The following is a 21842-nucleotide window of genomic DNA, read 5'->3' as shown; positions in this document are numbered from 1 at the left end:
TATTTTGGCTAGTTTTCTGAAAATTCTTCTAAGCCAGTGATTAGGATTGCACTTTCCATGGAGTACATGTCTGGAAAATATTGATAGGACAATAGTCCAGGTGCTGTTGACTCTTGAGTCATTAAATGGTTTTTGGGTTGCTGTTGGTTCAGAAATTTCCTATTACTCTAGATCAAATAACCTGAAAGTCCATGTTCATGAAGAGAGATCTCAAAGAAATGAAATATCCTGAGGTGGCTGCTGGGCCCTTGTGGTCAGCAGAGGTGCAGTGCAAAGCATTTTTACTGAATTCCAAATCTTAAAGCTAGGGTCTATAGTTCTTCCTATACTGGATTTACTGGACCATCCCATTCGGACCACTCTGTAAGCACGTACCTGGTGCTTCATGGTGACCATGCACATCTTTCTGTCCTCTCCTCCAGGTTGCCTTCCCCAGCTTCAGATTCCACTGGAGCCACAGACATCAGAGGATTCATCCATTTCTCAATTATGTACTCAACAATTATATGCCGACCTACTATGTGAAATTCACGTGGGGGTTACATTTTGACTACACAAAGGAACTCACTGTCTAGCAGGGAGCATGAAGGAAGTTAAAGCTAACTTTTGAATAGAATGAAGTTTGAATACAACTTCAAAATTTAGGTAATGATTGAATTAAGAGTAAGAAGAGATTTTCTGGTCAAGGAAGGAGTCAAGATATTTTCATGAATAGAGAACAAAGCATGAAAAGGGATGAAAATACATTGTGTTGCTGAAGAAAGGCATGTGTTTCAGGGAGGAAGGATAGAGAGGAGAATGGAAGAGTCCACGTAGAGGAACCAGAGATGGGAGATGGAGAGGGAAGTCCCAAGCAAATGGTGAAGGGGAGGCTGGATTGGATTCTCCAGACTAGAGTTTCCCAGAATGGAGTATATATCAGTAGGAAAGATGATTTTAGATAATATTAACAGTTATGCATTTAGACTAATATTTATTAGAAAAATATACACCAATTTACGAACTCATGGACATTACTACTTAGGATAAGATCAAGTTCTTTTTTTGTTTTTTAAGGAGTAACTGAGAAAAATAGTAAAGGAGTCAACTATGGAAAACAGATATTACCATAGGTATTTTAAATGAGAAAACAGAATACAGGGGATTGGTTACCAAGGTACTGAAGAGCTGGAAGAGAAACAGGACAAAGGGAATTTAAAGCTGCTAATGTTCCTGGGCTGGAACCCAGAGGTTCCTGGTTGGAGGTTGCTGGTGCCTTCAGTTCTGGATCCAACAAGGTGGTATCACCTTGACCAGGGCTTGAACTACTGAAAAGGCGCCCCTTTTCAAGCTGCTGGAATCTAGAACCACTGCATGCCTGCTGCCACAACAGCAACCACAAGAATTTCAGGACCTGCTGCAGAAGGAAGATTGTCTCTTACTTCCAGCTTCCAGTTTCCTGCTGGTTGGTGATTGGCATACTCTAGGTCCTGATAGAAACACCGCTGGCAAAAGTTTATAGACACCAAGCCTCTGAAATACAGAGCATAGTGGTGAAGTGAAGGTAACAGACTGAGAGACCAGCAAAAAACTGGCAAAAGGACATATGAAGTTATGATAAAAATAAATTAGGGAAGCTGATAGGATAGTAATAAAATTTTGATATTGCTATGCTAAGTGAGGGAAGGTCAGCAAAAGATCTTAAGCAAACAAGTGACATTCATAATTGTGATTTTGGGTGATTATTCTTGAGGCAGCAGGTAGAGGATCTGAATGTGAAGACATGGGTTAGAAAACTCCTCCAAATATTGATAAGAGAGGGCGAGGACCTGAATTTGGGAGGACACAGGAGTGCTATTCTGTAATTGTAACTGAGACCATTAGGGGATCCATTATGGGAGGCATGAGGGAATGGGAGAAACTGAAGATGCCCCTGGAAGCTCCATCTTGGGTTGTGGGGATGTTAATGCCATCCACACAGGTGGGCGATGCAGGGAGAAGACAATCACCCTCATCCCTTTCCCTTCCCCCTTCTCCCAGATGAAAGTATTGTATTATTCTCTCCACTCTGAATTCTCCCGATCTAGTTTCTATACCCCTCTTACTGTTTGTGCCACTTTATCCTACATCTTAACCTGGTTTCGTGTTTTCTTTTCCCTCTGAATGATACGTGGTGGTGCTTGGTGGCAGGGTACGAGCACTCATCCTCGTCTTGCCTACAGACTTCCACAGTCCCTGGCTCAAGACAGGCTCAATAAATGTTTGATGAAAGGAGCAATGTCTGTAATAATATAATGTTGGTTACCTGTGCACTTGCATGCCATGCCTCCCCATCTCGTCCCCCACCCTTCTCAGCTCCTAGTAGATTGTTTGTGCATTGCCACATGTCCATGGTGTTTTTGAAATCGTTAGGGCAAAACCCAGCATCTATGTTGGCAGCTGAATAGAACAGCAAAAGCCAGTTGAAAGTTGCTTAGATTCACTCAAGCTGCCTTGTCACTCAACCCCTGTGGCAGTTGCCCCATCCCTGATGGGATTCCTTGGCTTCATATATGTAGTCTAGTCTCAGTGAATACTTACTCGACTAAAGTGAATCTGGTTCTGCCTTAAAATGTAGCACCTTTTCATTTCAAGGGTCTGCAATATCCTTCACTCAGAAGTTTCAATGTATTTGGACTCATGAAGGAATGGTCTCCACACTGATATTCTCTCTGTAGTATTGTTTACCATAGCTCCCCTCCAAAAGGGGGTGAGGGTAACCAAAATATCCACCAGTAGAGGATTGATTACAGAGATTATGTGCCTTCTGTGACTTGAGTTTCTGTGTAGACATTAACAAGAATAAGTGAGTTGTTTGTGCTGACTTGAAAATGTTTCCAAAGATGTACTGTTAAAGTAATACAAGGCCGTTATAGAAAAATAATAAACTGATTTCACTTGAATTTAAAAAACCCAATAACCGACTATATATGTACAAGTACCACATGTGTGTAGAGCAAGTGTGGAAGGGCACATCCCAGGCAGCTACCTCTGAAGAGGGCAGTGGGAAGAGAGGGAGCAGTGAGTGCAAATGTACTTGGTACTCTTTACCTTGGTTTTTATTTGATTTTTTTAACAACATATTTCCTATATGAATAGCTAGTTAAATTAGTTAATTAACTTAAAAAAATGAGGCAGGCATTGTCATGTGAGAAATACTCAGCCTGATCTCTTTCTCTGCTAGCGAAGGATGGGTCTTGGCTCCTGCCTGTGTGGATGAGAACAGCTATTGCCCAGGCTCCTTTCAGATCTAGACCAGCACCAGCTGTCTCCACAGGACTCACTATTGACCTGCTGCAGAACCACCACTTTCCTCTAGCATGTCCTTGGCTGCTACTCATAGCTACACATCGCTAGCACTGAACGATCAATGTTACTAGACATATTTACATGAATTATCCCATTTACACAACCCATCAAAACCCATTTTAGAGATGAGCATTCTGAGGCTCAGAGAAGTAAAGAAGCTTACTTAAGTTCTCCCAGGTGAAAAACAGAGGAGCCAGAATTCAAACCCATGGAGCTATGCCTACCAAGGACATCAGTGCAAGATAAGTCAAACTATCAGATTTCCGCGAAAACCTACATTCACCAAATCCATGGGAAATGTGTATGGAAACCAGGGTAGATGGATCCATTAATGTCAAAACCATTCTGAGCTTCTTATTTATACTGGGCATAGGAGTGTCTCCATTTAGGAGGAACCACTGTAAATCCTTTGTCAGAATATTTCCCACAAATGTAGAAACTCTCCCCACATTTGGGACTGCCTCTCAATAAATGGAACCTACCCAATACTCTGTAGAATTTTTGAGCCTGCCAAGACCTTTAAGAGTGATGGGCTCCAGATGTAACCCTGAGCTGTTCTGATGCCCTGTCAACAGGTTCAGGGACACCCAAGGCTCCACGGGTCTGGGGCCAAGGGGAAAATCCTGGGGCTCCCTGAATTATTATCTTTTCCCTTGTGCTTCAAATTCCAGTTGAACTATTAAATTTTTCAAATATTGTAAAAATTTGATGAAGTTCTCAAAAAACACACAAAGGAAAATTTTAACTGCTTACTTTTTGATCTATAATTGAGAGAATTTCAACTTTTAGATAATAATAATGCTAATATTAAGTCAGGGGTATAATAAAATCAGACATAGAGGTTTCTGGTTTATAAAGACATTTCTATTTCTTTTTTTTGGTTTATTACTTATAAAGTTCTTGAAGGCAGTGTCCGAGTTTTCATATGTTTTTTTGGAGCTTAGCAAAGTTGCTGAAAGTAGAAGGCATGTAGGCAAGAGATGCTTGTTGAATGTCTGGCTGAGTGAACAGGTAAGAACAAAACAAATGCCACAAGTTTTGCCTGCAGGTGACACCACTTCTGGCACTTGCATCCTGGCAGCATCCTTGATTTTGTAAAGGAACAAATGCCTTGCACAGAATGAAGATTAAGGAGTAATTAGAGATCTATGAAAAAGGACCTGTAGTCTGTTTAGCAATATCCTTATAAGCATTTTGTAGAAACGGTAACGTCCACTGCCCTTGGAAAACAGGCAGAGCTCACAAAATACACATTGTCTGTTGAGAGTAAGAGCGAGACGGGTCACCCCATCCACCCATCGGTGTGTGTGTAGGTGGGGGGCATTTTTAACCACATGTCCAGTTCTGGCCCAAATTCTTCTGTTCTCCAAAGCTTTTGCTATTTGGTTAAATTCAACTGAATATTATTTGACTAAACTGTTCCCCTGCAACTCAGGGTGCTGGGATCGATCAGTCTTCTATGGCCGTCGTTGTTGAAAATAGCTCTGATGAGAGTTGTTTTCCTAGTCAGGGCAAAGTTTTCCAAGGAAACCTTGGTACCTTGAGAAAGGGCAGAACTAGCCATAGTAAGTTGGAGTCAAACCTTTATTTACAAAAATGTGTGGGCCCAAATGGAACCAGGTAGGTGTCTTAAACCATTTACTCGACTCCTTTTCCAAATAAGCCCAAGGGGCAAACTTTTGACTCTGGTTTTGGTTGATCCTTTTCATTGGAGAGACTGATTCAAAGAGACTCCAAATTCCCAAATGCTAGAATCAAATGTCAAAACTCATCCTTCACAGAACAAGACTTAACTCATTCCCAACCACCGTTGAGTGCAGACAGCTCATACCACAATCCCCATTCCACCACAGAGAAGACTGAGACTCAGAGGAGGAAAGTGTCTTGTTGGAGGACACACAGTTAGGCAACAGCGCAGGACACAGGCCTTCTGAGAGCAATCCTATGTCTCCTCTATGCCAGAGATGTCTCCCTTTACATTTTCATTCTAATTGCAAAACAAGCTTTGTACAGTATTTTAATGAAGTATGAGGGGGACCCCCAAAACTTGAAATTTATTTGTAAATATTGTGTATTTATTTTTACATGTTTAAACTTCAGTCACCTTCAAAGTACTCTCCATTTGATGCAATACACCTATTGAAACTTTTTCTCACTCCTCAGAACAGTTTTTGAACTCATCAATTTTGATGCCTTTTAGTGCTTTTGTTGTTTTTTTGTTTCACCTCTTCCCCTTGGCAAAATGTTTCCTTTTCAGAACTGTTTTCATCTGGGGAAATAAAAAAAGTCACTTGGGGTGAAATTGGTGAATAGGGAGGGTGGGGCATGGGGGTCATGTCGTTTTTAGTCAAAAACTGCTGAACACTCAGTGCACTGTGGGCAGGTATGCTTGTAAATCACCCATCATGAAATGGGCAAAGGCATTCAAAGGATCTTCAAAAAAATTTTCATTGAAGTGGAACTCAGCCTCACACACCACCAGCAGCTAGTACACTGATACAGATGGGTTCCTAGAACACTCACCTATCGGGGGAAGCCTATACTACAAGGGGCCTGCCCTCCAGATGATAATTCTAGTATTTTGGGGGGTCTCCCTTTGTATAAAAACTCAGAATTTGGAAATTTCTCTTTTGGTTTATCAACATCAAATTTTGTTCAGCTACTAGATCAGAGAACCGGAGAAATCAGTGCCTGGCACATTGTAGGTGTGAAATAACTATTTATTGAATGAATGAATGAATGAATGAGTAAATGAATGAGGTTTAAAACTATCTTAGAGGCCTCCATGCTGCAGCAGTAGTGTCCCCTGGCTTTTCTTATTAGCTCACTTCAGGCCCAGGCTGATGAGGCAGAGCAGACTCCTTTGCTTTCAAGGCCCAAGTCGATCCCAGTCACCCTCGCTCTGCACACTGAAGCTTGTTCGGCTGGTGCTCTGGGGCTGTGGCTGAGTGCCAGACCGCTATGCACTCTCTAGCACTGAGCTTCAAAGGTGGCGAGTGGTTTTCAGGCTTGTCTTCTGCTTCCACACACAAGCTGCACATACTGTAACAGGGTGCAGCAAGGGGGTCCACAAATAGGGATTTGTAATGGGGTCCAGAACTCAGGGTATCCAGGAAATATTAAAAATATATAGATGTCCTCACCCCTACATGTCTGAGCTGGGGGATGGGGCACATGGAGCAGAGCCATTGAGAGCTGTTTTGCATAGCAACAGTTTTGCAAATAACCTCAGGAATGGTCATTTAACATATCTATAACTTTTAACTGGTTTCATGAATATGTTAAATAGCTGTGGCCTTGCTTTGAGCCAGGGAGATGGGAGCGAATTCCACACTCGATGTAACTGGGAGGCAGCTCCCCCTGATTACAGTGCTCGTGTGAGAGCTTGGACATGATTTGCTCCACACCACAGGGCCACGCCTGCCCAGACTTGCTATGGCAGCCCAGTAAAGCTGGAAAAACGTGGGAATGCTGGCAGGTGTAGCCGATTGTGGGAGGAGTCGGAAATGGGGCTGCAGAGGAAGATTGGTGCTGGGATTTAAACCCAGGCATGGCAGCCATGCTAGGAGGGATCACGCGGCTTTGGGGCTCCTTTTGCCATGCAGTTTAGGAAGCTGGAAAGCAGGATGTAGCAGCGATACAGAGCTCTCTCTTAGCAGTTTGGAAGAATGCAGGAGAGACACTGTGGGAAGGAAAGGGGTGAAAGGACTCTTGCTGGTGGGCCATGAGGAGGTGCCACCTGGGTATGGATTAAGATTGGAGATCCCAGTGACACAGCTGATGGTGCTGGGAACCACGGGAGGCCTGCCAGCCGAGCACGGATTACTGGGAAGAACTGGGGCCTACCTGAGCCACGGACTTCTATTTCTTTTCCTGAGATACGGTACCCCAGACTGGGCAAAGGGGGGAAGGAAGGACTGTGTGTGTTTGTGGGTGCTTTAAGGGACTTTGGGATTTTTAATGAAGACATTAAGTCATTACTCTTAAGTCTGTATAACTTTTGAATAAATAATTCTTTTCCTTTTCACCAATCTCTGACATTGAGAGCTATAATTCCCTGGCAGCAGGCAAGGTGAACCTAGTACAGGGGGACTCCAGGAGAAGGGGTGTCCATTCGCTAATAGTATATCATTCTGCCGCCCCCCCCCCCGCCCATGGGTCCATTCTGTAACAATGCCACCTGCCCTATTTTCAGTTGTATGCGACCCTTCTCACCCTCAGGAATGCATAGCAGGACCAAGTGGTAGGTGCCATATAATCATAAAAAGAAGCTTGAATCCACATTAAGAGAGAAAAGAAAAAAAGACCAAGGAAATTGTCAATGAGCTTCTGTACTTCATTAAAAAAGCATGACCCGTGACATTCTGCTGATGAGGTTGAATGTGGCTGCTGGAGGGCTCCCTGAGCACCCTGCATCTGTCCAGGGTGCCCCTTCCTACCTTCTCCAACCCCTTTTGAAAGTCCCCAGTTGCCTTGCAAGTTGACTACATCCTCTCCATCAGAGATCAGGGTACCCTGGTTTAAAGAGACCTTCCTGGCACTCAAGTGGGCATAACAAGACTGCCTCACATTGTAGCATAAAGCATTCAGAGACTCAAATGGCCACATTCACAGCTTATTGCTGCCAATCATTTACGGTGACTCTCGAGAGGGCCCCTGTTTCTCACTACTGCCTCTCTTTCACTCTTTTCAATGCACATGAGAAATAGGCATTGCTATTGATTGAAAAGAGTATGGATTTGTAGGAGACATCAGGGATTCCTGGCTACACAATCCCATCAGCCTCCATGGCCACAAATTTCTCATTTGTAGAATAAGAAATAATTTATTTATCCACCCATTCAATAATTAATTATTCATTAAACATTTACCTTGTTCCAGGATTTTGCTCATCACAAGACATTAACAAGTTATGACTATTGTTTTTGAGGAGTTTGTAAAGCTTTAATCCTGCCAGAAGTCAAAGCTGGCTGTTTTTAGAAGTTGTTGAGAAGATTAATGGGGATCAACCAGGTGGATATCTTCCTAATGGACAAAGGCTAAGGATTTTGGGGAGCTGGAGGCACCTCCTTGCTTCCTGGGTTGTTGTACAGAAGTAAAAGGAATAGCCTGTTAGTCACTTCAGTGGTAAAATGTGGAGCTAAACGTACTATAGAGATTAAATGGTCCAGACTTTGCCTTTATGGATGATGGTAAGAGGGCAAAGATGTTAAGAGATTGGCCCATATTTCCAGTGCTCTTGTGCTGGAGCTCGTATTAGAACCCTAGACTCTCGACTCACTAACAGGAATGTTTCCCTACTGCTTATTGATGCAGTTGTCTTTCGGTTGTCTTCCTTGCTAACAAAACCCATCTTGTTGTATTTTCTCTTACTGCAGCTGTATGCATTTCTGATAAATCAAGTACTTTCTATTCCTATGTTTCTGTCTGTATCAATCCAGAGAGATGTCTTTTATAATATTGTCATCTCACCAAGTGCACATCCTCTTACATTCTTTTTCCTTTTCTCAAATTCAGTTTTTCTTATTTATTTTTAAATTTAATCGGCTTTTATCTTATTCATTTTATGTTTTTTAAAATTATATTTTCTTGATTACATCATTACAGTTGTCCTGATTTTTCACCCTTTGCCCACCTCCACCCAGTATGCCCTACTGCCTCAGGCAATCCCCCCACCATTGTTCATGTCCATGGGTCACGCATGTAAGTTCTTTGGCTACTCCATTGCCTATACTGTACTTTACATCCCTATGACTATTCTGTAACTATCTATTTGTACTCTTAATCCCCTCCCCCTCCCCTCTGGCAACCAACTGGTAACTACGTTTCTCTTGCTGCTGTTAATAGTCTCTCTTTATCTTTAACCTTTGGCATTTTAATTATGATGTGTTTTAGAGTGGGCCTCTTTGCATCCATCATAATTGGGACTCTTGTGATTCTTGGACTTGCATGTCTATTTCCTTCACCAAATTAGGGAAGTTTTCTTTCACTATTTTTTCAGATAGATTTCCAATTCTTTTGCTCTTTCTTTTCTCCTGGTACCCCTATGATGCAAATGTTGAACAACTTGAAATTGTCCCAGAGGCTGTTTATACTAGCCTCATCTTTTTGGATTCTTTTTTTCTTCTTGTTTTTCTGTGTGGTTGTTTTTTGCTTCCTTATGTTCCAAGTCATTGATTTGATTCTTGGCTTCATCCACTCTACTGTTGTTTCCCTGTAAATTGTTCTTTATTTCAACTAGTGTATCCTTCGTTTCTGACTGTATCTTTTTTATGGTGCTGAGGTCCTCAATAAGGTCCTTGAGCATCTTTATAAACAGTGTTTTGAACTCTGCGTCTGATAGATTGCTTATCTTCATTTCGTTTAGCCCTTTTTCTGGAGTTTTGATCTGTTCTTTCATTTGGGCCATGTTTCTTTGTCTCTTTGTTTTGGCAGCCTCCCTGTGTTTGTCTCCATTCATTAGGTGGAGCTGCTTTGACTCCCTCTCTTGGTTGTGTGGCCTAATGTAGTAGGTGTCCTGTAGGGTCCAGTAGCACAGCCTCCCTTATTACCCAAGCTGGGTACTTGAGGTGTGCCCTTCGTGTGGGCTGAGTTCACCCTCCTCTTGTGGTTGAGCCTTGGTTGCTGATGACAGATCAATGGGAGAGATTTACCCAGGCCAGACAGCTGCGAGGACTGCCTGTGACCACTGACCACAAACCTCCACTGTCCATGGAGGCTCAGGTGTGCAGGGGCAGTGTAGTGGTGCTCTGTGGTGGTCCGTAGCAGTCTACTGGGTGTGCTGGCCTTGGGGTTTCCTGGGTGATGCTGGCCAAGGTCAGCCCCCACCTGTGTTTTGCTCAGAGCACCCTGTCTGAGCTGCAAAGCAATCTGAGATGGCCACTACTTGTGCTGGGCTTGGAGATTCCCAGGTGAAACCAAACTGTGAATCTAATCTGGCTGCCACTAGGGCTCACTGAAGACAGCTATTGCTTGTTTGATAGGATTTAGGTGCCAAGACCAGCCATTCTTATGGAAAAGCAGCTTGGATGGGCCCTGGGTGGGACAGAGCCTCTGGGGATCTCAAAGTCAGGTCAAACAGTGTTAGCCATGTTGATGGAGTCTTAGGTATGGTATCAGCTTGCCTGCTCTGTGTGTGTGTGTCAGAAAAGGGACTGCTTGCCTTGATGGCAGGCACTTATTTTCTTCCAGTATGTCACTGGTGCCCTTTAAGCTGCTGCCCTGGTGCTATAGCTCAGAGGGAGTGAGTCTGAGTAGGTGAGTCTGTGGGTTAAGAGGAATTGCTTGGGGCTCCAGCAGTTTCTTCTATTCACTTAATCCCTACTTGTTTTTGCAGCCAGAAGTTGTGGGGACTTATCTTCCTCGCAACTGGAATCCTGGGCTGGGGGGCCTGGTGTGGGTCTGGGACTCCTTGCTCCCGAGATATCCCTCCCAAATTTTTATTCACGTGGTGTGGGTCCAGTCTGTTTTGTGTCTGCGTGCCTACTACCACCTGGGCGGATATGGTTTCTTTAATTCTGTAGTTGTCCGACTTCCATCCAGCTCGATTTCTGATGTTCCTGGGAGATGGTTGTTCTATATTTTAGTTGTAAGTTTGATGTGGTTGTGCGAAGAGGCGAGCCATGTCTGCCTGCATTGCCATCTTGACCTAAGTTTTAATTTTGATTAAATCTAGTTCATCAATATTTTATTGCTTTTGCTTTTGTATTGTATCTGTTGTGTCATTAACATTTAAAGTGTTTGTTGATATGGTTAGGCTTATCATCATGCTATTTATTTACTATTAATCTCATTTATTCTTTCCTTTTTCTGTCTTTGGATTAATTACATATTTTATGCTTCCATTTATCTCCTTTTATTATCTCCTTTAGTTTTATCTACTTTATTAACTATAAAATCTTTATTATTTTGTGATTGCTTTAAGACTTAGAGTATACATTTTAGACTTACCACATGCTACTTTTAAGTGATACTATACCATTGCATATACTGTAAGAACCTTTACACTTTCGTTTCTCCCCTCTGACCTCTGTGCTACTGTTGTCACACGTTTTACTTTCACATGTTTTACACAAGATTAACTGGGAGTACTTTTATTCATCTTTCTTTTGCTCAGAGTTTGGTGACCTTCTTGGACCTGCATGTTTACAGCTTCAATCAAATTTGGAAAGTTTTGGTTATTATTTCTCCAATATTTTTTTCTGTACTTCCTTCTCTCTTCTCTCCTTTGGTGATTCCAACCACACCTTTTTTAAGCTGCTTGAGATTGTCTCACAGATTACTGACCCTCCATTTATTTTTTTAATTGTTTTTTCCCTTGTGTTCTACATTTTGTATAATTTTAATTGCTGTGTCCTCAATTCCTTATTTTTTCTTTTAAAACATCTAATCTGATTTTAATCTTATTCAGTGTATTTTTTCATCTTAGACATTATAGTTTTCATCTCTAGAAATTCAATGTAGATTTTTAAAAATCTTACATACTTGTACTTAACATAATGAACATATGAAATAAAAATAACCATGTGAATGTCCTTACCTTCTAATTCTAATATCTACATCAGTTTGAGAAAGTACAATTGATTGAGATTCCTCCTTATTATGGGTTTTTTTCTTCTGTTTCTTTGTAAGCTTGATAATTTTTTATTGGATGCCATTGTTATAAATTTAACTTCACTGAGTTGTGGATATTTTATTATTCCCACTAATATTCTTGACCTTTGTTCTGAGATACAGTTTTATTTTTATGTATTTTATTTTTTTAATTTTTATTGTTATTCAATTACAGTTGTGTGCCTTTTCTCCCCATCCCTCCACCCCACCCCAGCTGAACCCACCTCCCTCCTCCACCTCCTCCCTCCCCCTGGATTTTGTCCATGTGTCCTTTATAGCAGCTCCTGTAATCCCCTCTCCTCAATGTCCCCTCCCCACTCCCCCCCTGGCTATTGTTAGATTGTTCTTAACTTCAATGTCTCTGGTTATATTTTGTTTGCTTTTTTCTTCTGTTGATTATGTTCCAATTAAAGGTGAGATCGTATGGTATTTGTCCCTCACCATCTGGCTTATTTCACTTAGCATAATGCTCTCCAGTTCCATCCATGCTGTTGCACCAGTCAGAGTGGCCAACATAAACAAATCAACAAACAAATGTTGGAGAGGATGCAGAGAAAAGGGAACCCTAGTGCACTGTTGGTGGGAATGCAGACTGGTGAGGCCACTGTGGAAAACAGTATAGAATTTCCTCAGAAAACTAAAAATGAGATACAGTTTTTAAAAATATGTTTATTGATCTTAGAGAGAGAGGGAGGGAGAGAGAGAAACATCAATGATGGAGAGAAACATTGATTGGCTGCCTCCCATATGCACCCTGACCAGGGACTGAACCCACAACATAGGTATGTGCCTTCAATATAACCCTAGGTATGTGGTGGGAATCGAACCCCCAACCTTCTGGCAAATGGCACTCTAACCAAATGAGCTGCACTGGCCAGGACTGAGATACAGTTTTATTACCTCAGAATAATTTGATCCTTTGGATCTTTCAAGACTTGATAGGTAGGACTAGAGCAGTGTTCTGACTAGGGATAATTATCCCCCAGTACTTGGATGAGACCTTTCAGTGTAATGTATTTAAAGCCCATAAATCATGTGGTAAGAACAGGTACTTTTCCAGCCCCAGGTGAGCATCAGACACTGTTACCTTAAATCCATTTGCTTGGTTCTTTCCTTGGCTTTGGGTAGTTCCCTTGCTGATCGGTGTCTGGTGAATACTGGAAGGTACACTCCGCAGATCCCTGGGGTTCTCTGCCTGTGTCACTCTGTCCTTTCTGGTACTCTGTTCTGCAAAATCTAGCTGACTTAGTCTTCCTGGAGTTTCAGCTCCGTTTCCTCAACTCAGCTCAGGGAATTCACTATGGTCTGCCTGGGTTTCCCCTATTTGCACCATAGCCTAGAAATTCTCTCAAGACTTTAAGTTGGGACAATTGTAAGACTCATATCATTTTTTTCCAGTCTCTTGGAGATCAGTTTCTTTCATTGCATGCTGTCCAGTGCCTTGAAGCTGTTGTTTCATACATGTTGTTAGTTTTTGGTTGTTTCAGCAAGAAGATTAATTATGGCCAGAAAGAGAAGTTCTCTCTTTCTTTTTTAAAATTGTTGATGATTATATAATCTTTAAAAATATATTATATTGGAGAACCAAGATGGCGGCGTAGGTAGACACACTGCGCCTCCTCGCACAACCAGAACTGACAGAGAATCGAACAGCAAGGGGGACCAACACCAAGAAAATAGAAAATAACCATTCATCCAGACTGGTAGGAGGGGCGGAGACGGGCACCGGGGTGGAGAGGACTCGCGTGGCTGTGGTGGGACTGAGACTGGCGGAGTGTGGGACAAATGGCGCAGGCAGTCCGAGCACTAGCAGACCCTGTGGCCCCACATCAGCGCAGATAAACTGAGAGGGCCGGACTCAGAGTGGCGGAGAGTGGGGCAGGCAGAGCAGCGGGTAGCACCCCGCGGCACCAAATTCGCCCACAGATAAACCTGACGAACGGCGGGCAACGAAGCAGACCGTGCAACCCAGGGCTCCAGCTCCGGGAAATAAAGCCTCAAACCTCTGATTGAAAGCGCCCCTGGGGGTTGGGGCGGCAGCAGGAGAGACTCCCAGCCTCACAGAAGAGGTTGTTGGAGAGACCCACAGGGGCCTAAAGTGTGCACAGGCCCACTTACTCGGGAACCAGCACCAGAGTGGCCCAGTTTGATTGTGGGTAGCGGAGTGAAGGATTGAAATCCGGAGGAGAGTGAGGCGGGCGCCATTGCTCCCACTCGGCCCCTCCCCCTCGTACAGCGTCACAGCTCAGCGACCAGTGTTACCCCGCCCTGGTGAACACCTACGGCTCCGCCCCTTAAAGTAACAGACGCGCCAAGACAAAAAAAAAAAATGGCCCAAATGACAGAACACTTCAAAGCTCCAGAAAAAATACAACTAAGCGACGAAGAGATAGCCAACCTATCAGATGCACAGTTCAAAGCACTGGTTATCAATATGCTCACAGACTTGGTTGAATCTATTCGAAAAACAGATGAAAAAATGAAGCCTATGCTAAGAGAAACAAAGGAAAATGTACAGGGAACCAATAGTGATGAGAAGGAAACTGGGACTCAAATCAATGGTGTGGACCAGAAGGAAGAAACAAACATCCAACCAGAAAAGAATGAAGAAACAAGAACTCGGAAAAATGAGGAGAGGCTTAGGAACCTCCCGGACGCCTTGAAACGTTCCCACATCCGAATTATAGGGGTGCCAGAAGGAGAAGAGGAAGAACAAAAAATTGAAAACTTATTTGAACAAATAATGAAGGAGAACTTCCCTAATCTGGCAAAGGAAATAGACTTCCAGGAAGTCCAGGAAGCTCAGAGAGTCCCAAAGAAGCTGGACCCAAGGAGGAACACACCAAGGCACATCATAATTACATTACCCAAGATTAAACACAAGGACCTACATCCAAGATTACTGTATCCAGCAAAGCTATCACTTAGAATGGAAGGGAAGATAAAGTGCTTCTCAGATAAGGTCAAGTTAAAGAAGCTCATCATCACCAAGCCCTTATTATATGAAATGTTAAAGGGAGTTACCTAAGAAAAAGAAGATCAAAAATTGGAACAGTAAAAATGACAGCAAACTCACAGTTATTAACGGCCACACATAAAACAAAAACGAGAGCAAACTAGGCAAACAACTAGAACATGAGGGTTGTCATTAAGGGAGTGGGAGGGGGAGAGAGGGGGAAAGGTACAGAGAATAAGTAGCATAGATGATAGGTGGAAAATAGACAGGGGGAGGGTAAAAATAGTGTAGGAAATGTAGAAGCCAAAGAACTTATAAGTATGACCTATGGACATGAACTATAGGGGGGGAATGTGGGAGGGAGGGGGGTGGGCAGGATGGAGTGGAGTGGGGGGGGAAATGGGACAACTGTAATAGCATAATCAATAAATATATTTAAAAAAAAGAAAAAAAATAAAATATATATCAATAGGTAAAGGATTGCCTTAAAAAATATATATATATATTATATTGATTATGCTACTACAGTTGTCCCATTTTCCCCCCTTTACACCCCTCCTCCCTGCACACCCCCTCCCACCCACATTCCCCCCTTTAGTTCATGTCCTTGGGTCATACATGTAAGTTCTTTGGCTTCTACATTTCCTATACTATTCTTAATCTCCCCCTGTCTATTTTCCACCTACCATTTATGCTACTTATTCTCTGTACCTTTTCCCCTTCTCTCCACTTCCCACTCCCCTGTTGATGTCCCTCCATGTGATCTCCATTTCTGTGGTTCTGTTCCTGTTCTAGTGGTTTGCTTAGTTTGCTTTTGTTTTTCTTTTAGGTGTGGTTGTTAATAACTGTGAGTTTGCTGTCATTTTACTGTTCATATTTTTTATATTCTTTTTCCTTTAACATTTCATATAATAAGGGCTTGGTGATGATGAACTCCTTTAACTTGACCTTATCTGAGAAGCACTTTTTCTGCCCTTCCATTCTAAATAATAGCTTTGCTGGATAGGGCAATCTTGGATGGAGGTCCTTGCATTTCATGCCTTGGAATACTTCTTTCCAGCCCCTTCTTGCCTGTAAGGTCTCTTTTGAGAAATCAGCTGACAGTCTTATGGGAACTCCTTTGTAGGTAACTCTCTCCTTTTCTCTTGCTGCTTGTAAGATTCTCTCCTTATCTTTAATCTTGGGTAATGTAATTATGATGTGCCTTGGTGTATGGTTCCTTGAGTCCAACTTCTTTGGGACTCTCTGAGCATCCTGGACTCCCTAAAAATCTATTTCCTTTGCCAGATTGGGAAAGTTCTCCTTCATTATTTTTTCAAATAAGTTTTCAGTTTCTTGTTCTTCCTCTTCTCCTTCTGGCACCCTTATGATTTGGATGTTGGAACGTTTCAAGATGTCCTGGAGGTTCCTAAGTCTCTCCTCATTTTTCCAAATTCTTGTTTCTTCATTCTTTTCTGCTTGGATGTTTCTTTCTTCCTTCTGGTCCATACCGTTGTTTTGAGTCCCAGTTTTCTTCCCATCACTATTGGTTCCCTGTACAATTTCCTTCATTTCACTTAGCATAGCCTTCATTTTCTCATCTAATTTGCAACCACATTCAACCAATTCTGTGAGCATCCTGATTACCAGTGTTTTGAACTGTGCGTCTGATAGGTTGGTTATCTCTTTGTTGCTTAGTTGCATTTTTTCTGGAGCTTTGATCTATTCTTTCATTTGGGCTTTTTTTTTTTTTTTTGTCTTGGCATGCCTGTTACATAAAGGCGCAGAGCGTTAGGTGTTCACCAGGGTGGGGCAACCCATGGCGATGTGCTGTGAGGATGTATGTAGGGAAGGAGTCCAAGAGGGAACAAGTGCTTGCTCCAACCTTTGTCGGCTTTAGGTCACTTACCCCACTACCCACAAGCAAAGTGGGCCCTTCAGGTGCTGATGCCTGTGTGGGTGGGTTTGTTTACATTCTGGGACCCTATGGGTCTCTCCAACGAACTCTCCTGTGAGACTGGGAGTTTCTCCCACTGCAGCCTCTACCCCCAAGGGGTTTTCAATCAGTGGTTTGGGGCTTTATTTTCCTGTGCTGGAGCCCTGGTGTTGTGCGGTCTGTTTTGCTCTCTCTTTGTTCCTCCTGGTTTATCTGCATGCAAATGTGGGACCGCAGGGTCCGCCAGCCACAGCCTCGCAGGGTCTGCCAGCCACATTTTGCCGTGAGTCCTCTCTGCCCAGCTGCCCATCTCTGCCCCTCCTATTGGTCTGGATGAATGTTTCTTCTTTAACTCCTTGGTCATTGGACTTTCATACAGTTAGATTTTCTATCAGTTCTGGTTGTTTTTTGTTTTTAAATTGTTGTTGTCCTTCTTTTGGTTATGCAAGGAGGCACAGTGTGTCTACCTATGCCTTCATCTTGGCTGGAAGTCCTAAATTGTTGATGATTATATAATCTTCAAATAATAACAATTTAATCTCTTCCCTTCCCTTCCAATCCTTAAACATATAACAACTTTTTTTTTTTTTTTTTTGCCTTAGAATCCTGGCCAGTACCTCCAAAACTGTGATAACAATAATGGTCATAGTAAGTTTATTTCTAATTTTATTAAGTTTTCTTAAGCTTTTAACTAAGGTTAATGGTTTTAACCAACTAAGATGTTGGTTTTAAACAATAAACTTTACTTGCTTCAATCTGTCTTATTTGAATTCAGTAATCTCCATGGCACAAATATACACCAAGTGTTTTATTTTAGGTGCTGGGCATAGAGAGATACAGGTGGTAAAAACTTTGAGGGAGAAGTCATAGTTTAGTAGGAAAAGCAGAAAAGCAAGTCAGCTATTCCAAATGCAGTGTGTTACATGCTGAATGTGAGACTTGTCCAGGGTGCTATGGACATAGTGATAAAAGGCATTCGACTTGCCTGAAAGAAAAGGTATAGGGAGAGCTCAGGGAACACTTCACAGAGGCAGTGATACTTAGGCCTAATGTTGAAGAATGAGTAGGAGTTCACCAGTCTGACTATAGGCAGAAGAAAAAGCAGAGAGCTATGAAAGCAAATGGTCTATGTGACTGTGAGCAATGAGTGTTTGAGGGGAGGATGGAAGAGGTAAGCAGTGAGACTGGGAAAGTGGACTTGGCTGGGTCACGATGGCATTTGGACACACTTCCTTCTGGAGAGCACCAACTTTCTGAGTTGAGCAGAGATGAATCTGTGAATCATATTCATGTAGATTTGGGCTTAAAACTCTGGGGGGTATATTGTCTAGTCTCATTGTTTTACAGTTTTCAGTTCCAAGCAGATGAAGTGAGAAAAGAAGTCTAGTGGAATAAGAAGACTTGGGTAGGGGGTGGTGAAGGAGGGCATTTTAGGAATCCTGCTATATAGCCCAGTGTCCCCAATTTTTGGATTTCATAAATCATAATATTTTCAAAATAATTTAAATTGCAAAGATGTTAAGATATAAAAATAATAATAAGTACCATAGACTATCATGTCATCCTGCAAACGAAAACAAACAAATAAGAAGGCACAGTTTCAGACAGAACAAGTAACCTTATTCCACTGTGTTATCAAACCCAATCACAATGTAATAGTGGGATTTTCAGTGTGGGAATGAGGATAGGAGCACAGCAGGCTGACAAGGGAAATGACCATCTTGCGCAGGTATGTCCTTGATGTGTCCCCCATGGTCTCACCTTCCCTCTCCCTAGGCCTCTCTTCTAGGCTGGAAAGAATGATGGCCTGTGATTGGCAGTCCTGTGCCAGCACACAGGTGCCAGTGAGTGGATCACAGCTTTAGTGGTCCTGAGTTTGCTCTTCCTATCTAAGAACTTCGTCCTATGACCATTGACCAGCTGATACAATTAATCTCACTGAAGGGAAGCAGTAGGAGCCATTCGCTCCTTTGATTAGGCTTCCAATGGTCTGAACTCGGCACTCAGTCCAGAGGCCTCTGATGGCCCTAGATAATGGGCAGAGCTGCACCCTGGCTCCTGCGTGGATGAAGGGTATCCTCACACTTGACAAAATGACTACAGACCTTTGGACCTCACAACTGCAGGGATAGCCCTACCCCTTCCCAGCACATCTGGGCCCCCGGACTGAATGAGGAATAAGCACCACAGCCATTATCAAAATCGCTACTTATCTAGAAAGACCATTCTTACTAGGAGAAGGAGAAAGATAGAGTTGGGGCCACTTTCCCAGGTTGATATGTTTATCTTTCACAATAATCAGTTTCTGATTAAATGTAACTCTTTTGAGACGTTTTGCTTAGCCCAGGATATTCTTAGTTCCTCAATACTCCCAAGGAGCTTAGCTACTAAAGTCTAGGTCAAGGGGGGCAGATTTCTATCCTATTTACATCTGGCAAGACCAGCTCTTGCTGCCCCTGGGCCTGGCTGCTTAAAACTTTAAAACTGCCTTCGAGGCTGGCTAGCACCATACCCTATGCAGCCTCTCTGCCAGGCATGCCCAGGACCCCATGCTGCCACTTGGCACATGCTGCCTCTGCCAGACTGCAAGGCCCCTAAAACAGCCTTTCTGTCAGGCCTGCACAGGACTGCATGCTGCCTCTCAGCCAGGCCTATATAAAGGACCCCGTGCTGTCCACCAGCCTGCACATGGACTACTCTGCCTCTCTGCCAGATGATACCGGGCCCAATAACTGCCTTTCTGCTGTACTGCGCAGGGCCCTACAACAGCCTCTCTACCAAGTTTGCATAGGATCCCATGCTGTCCCTCTGTCAGGCCTGAACAGAACCGAATGCTGCCTCTCTGCCAGGACTAAAGAGGACCCCATTCTGCCTTTCTGCCAGGCCATCAGTCTCCCATGCTGCCTCTGCCAGAACTCCAGGGGACTCCAGGCACCTCTCAGCCTGATTACACGGGGTCCCATGCTGCCTCTCTGCTAGTCTGTACGAAACTCTAAAACTGCCTTAAGGACTGATCTTCAGAACACCCAATGCTGCCTCTATGCCAGACCCACACAGGGTGCTAGAACTGCTTCTCTGCCTTATTGCACAGGGCAGTTCAACTGCCCTTTCTACTGGAACCCCCTGGTAGAGGCCCCCTCCCCCCATGCTACCTCTCTGCCAGATTGCACAAGGCCCTATAACGGCCTCTCTGTCATACTGCACAGGGCCCTACAACTGCCTCTCTTCCTGGATGGTTCAAAGCCAATGCTGCCCCACAGCCAGGCCCACATGGGACCCCCTGCTGCCCCTCTGCCTGACTGAGCAGGGGCCCATGCTGAGTCTTAGGTCTACTCAAGGTCCCATGCTGCCACTTTGCTGGACTGTACAGGAAGGACCCTATAATTGCCTCTCAACAAGGCTGGGACAGTGTCCTGTGCAATCTCTCTGCCAGGCCTACACAGGACCCAATACTGTCTTTATATCAGTCCCTCACAGGGTCTTAAAATTATTTCTCTGCCTTAGTGGACACGGCCTTAAGGCTGCCTCTCTGCAAGACCAGCATAACATTCCATGTTGCCTTTCTACCAGTGTGGCAGAGCACCATGCTGCCTCTGAGCCAGACTGTACAGGTGCCCACAGCTGCCTCTTTGCCAGGCCAGCAGAGGGTCTTACAGCTGGTCCTTTCATGCCCTCTAGTTCTCAACAATCTCATCTTTCTAGAAACTATCCAGACTTATTTAAGCAAAGATTTGTGTTTTTTAACTATTGCTGAGTAGAGGCTGGCTTCTCGAACACCTAAAAATCATACTTGATTTTTATAGAGTTGGAGGAAAAGTCCTAAGAAATAAGGAGACAAAGGAAAGGGGAAAAAGTGTGGAGGTCATTACCAGTTCATTTTTGTTGTATGTGATAAACAACAGGTGACTTCTGGTCAAGACAGAAGCATAGGTAAGCACAGCTCACCTCCACACACAACCACGTCAAAATTACAACTAAACTATAGAACAATCATCATTCAGAACCATCAGAAATCGAGCTGTATGGAAGTCCTATAACTATGGAATTAAAGAAGAAACCACATCAAGACTGGTAGGAGGGGCACAGACGCCAAACGGACTGGTCCCACAACCATTTGTGGCAGATAAGAATCAGGAGAGACATGGGATCTCCAACTGCATGCTAGAGCAACCTGGAGAGACTTTGACAGTTCAGGTCAGCATAATACCTGCAGCTGCCACTCGCCTTTGCTGTAATAAGAAAAAAAAAAAAAGAAAAAAAAATCAGGAGAGATATCTCAGGAGTGAGGGGTCCCAGCCCCACCAAGCCACCCAGCCCAGGGTTCCAGAGCCAGGAAGTTAAGTCCCCATAACTTCTGGCTATAAAACCAGTGGGGATTGAGGCTGTGGAAGATAAAACCTCTGGAGTCCCAGGCAGTTAGTCTTAAAGTGTCCATGTGCATATTTACTTAGACTCACTCCCTCTGAGCTCCAGCACATGAGCAGCAGATTGAAAGGAATCAGAAACATATGGGGAAGAACTGAATTGTCTGTCATCAGGGAAAGAGTTCAGGGGTGTCTTTCTCCTAGACAGAAGTGCTGGCAGAGGCCACTGTTCCTTTTCTGAGCCCTCCCCCAACAGAGGCACACAGCCAGCAGCAGGGTGCCATATCTGATACTTCATCAACCCGTCTCACTGTTTGCCCTGCCCTGGGGATTCCCTGAGACCCTGCCCTACCCAACTTTCTGGCCCACCTAAGCTGTTTCCAGTGGCTTTTCCATACAAATGGCTTGTCTTGGCCCATGCCTTAGATTTTCCTAAATTCTCTCGAACAAGCAGCATCTGGCTTCAGCAAGCCCTGTACCTATTGTGAAGTTGCCCAGGCTTATCCATCCACTTATTTGCATCTTCTTCAATTTCTTTCTTCAGTGTCTTATAATTTTGTGAGTACAAGTCTTTTACATCCTTGGTTAAATTTATTTTTAGGTACTTTATTTTTTTGATGCAATTGTAAATGAAATTAATTTCTTAGTTTTCCTTCTGATAGTTCAT

General features: G+C 43.4%; 1 pseudogene; it reads left to right on the top strand.

Annotated features, from left to right (window-relative positions):
• The first annotated feature begins 20905 nt into the window (after positions 1-20905).
• LOC112303151 (small nucleolar RNA SNORA44) lies at positions 20906-21048 on the top strand (annotated as a pseudogene).
• The last annotated feature ends 794 nt before the right edge of the window (positions 21049-21842 follow it).

The sequence above is a fragment of the Desmodus rotundus genome, chromosome 5 (assembly GCF_022682495.2).
Source record: "Desmodus rotundus isolate HL8 chromosome 5, HLdesRot8A.1, whole genome shotgun sequence".
Lineage (NCBI taxonomy): Eukaryota > Metazoa > Chordata > Mammalia > Chiroptera > Phyllostomidae > Desmodus > Desmodus rotundus.
Note: the sequence above shows the minus strand (reverse complement) of the source record. Positions and strands in the feature narration are given on the sequence as shown.